We start from the raw sequence: 1,251 nt of genomic DNA, 5'->3' as shown, positions 1-1,251 counted from the left end.
TCCTTCTTCCATGTCCTATTATATAGCAGAAGGACTGGCCCGATTAGAGCTTCCTTCTTCCTTTCCATGTCCTTATATAGCAGAAGGGCTGGCCCGATTAGAGCTTCGTTTTTTCCAGCTCAAAAGATCTAGGTTAAAGATTTGCCATCCTACCTCAAAGATTCAGATTAAAAGTAGATCTTCCTACTTCAAATTAAGAAAAAAAAATCCCTTACAGGTGTGCCCTCTGTTGTTGGGGTTTTAGTTAATTCCAGTTGTAGTCAAGTTGACAACCAAGAATAGCCATCACGGTGGTTAAAGAATCTCTAGATCTTAGTTGAAACACATTTGTCCTGGCTGGTTTCCTGTCACTTTGACATAGACTAGACTCATCAGAGAGGAAACAAGCCAGTAACCCTCTGTGGCCTCTGCCTCAGCTTCTGCCTCTGGACCAGGCTCCTGTCCTGTTTGAGTTCCTGTTTTGATTTCTTTCCAAAATGATGAACAGTGGAGTGAAAGGTTAAGCCAAAGAAACCCTTTCCTCCCCAAGTTGCTTCATGGTGTTTCCTCACAGCAACAGTAACCCTGACCAGGACAACACTTAATCTCAGAAATCTTTGTTTACTTTCGTAACAACAGGATTTTTGGTTGGATTTGGTTTGGTTTGGCTGTATAACCCAGAGCCTTAGACATGGTAGGCAGTATTCTGCCAGGAGACATATTGCCAGCACAACACTAAAGCAACAAACCTAAGGTCTTTGACATTGACATGTAACCAAAGCTTCAGAAGTCTGCCGTCATTCGAACCATGGAAAGTGAAGCACACCTTTAGGCTGTTTTCCAAAATCTATGACCCTTTCTGATGCCTAAATACTTCCAAATGAGTTTTACATTTTAGCAGCTGTGGTGGTTTGAATGTTTGGCTCAGGGAAGTGGCACTGTTTTGGAGGTGTGGCCTTGTTAGAGTAGGTGTGGCTTTGTTGGAGGAAGTGTGTCACGTCGCTGTGGGCATGGGCTTTAAGACCCTCATCCTAGCTTCCTGGAAACTAGTCTTTCTTAGCAGCCTTCAGATGAAGATGTAGAACTCTCAACTCCTCCAGCACCATGCCTGCCTGGATGCTGCCCTGCTCTCGCCTTCAGGATAATGGACTGAACCTATATGCCAGCCCCAAGTAAATGTTTTTATAAGAGTTGCCTTGGTCATGGTGTCTCTTCACAGCAATGGAAAATCTGTCTTAGGGTTTTCCTTCTTCCATTGGTTTACCATTAAAT

This window comes from Mastomys coucha, unplaced genomic scaffold (genome assembly GCF_008632895.1).
Source record: "Mastomys coucha isolate ucsf_1 unplaced genomic scaffold, UCSF_Mcou_1 pScaffold1, whole genome shotgun sequence".
Taxonomy (NCBI): Eukaryota; Metazoa; Chordata; class Mammalia; order Rodentia; family Muridae; genus Mastomys; species Mastomys coucha.
Note: the sequence above shows the minus strand (reverse complement) of the source record.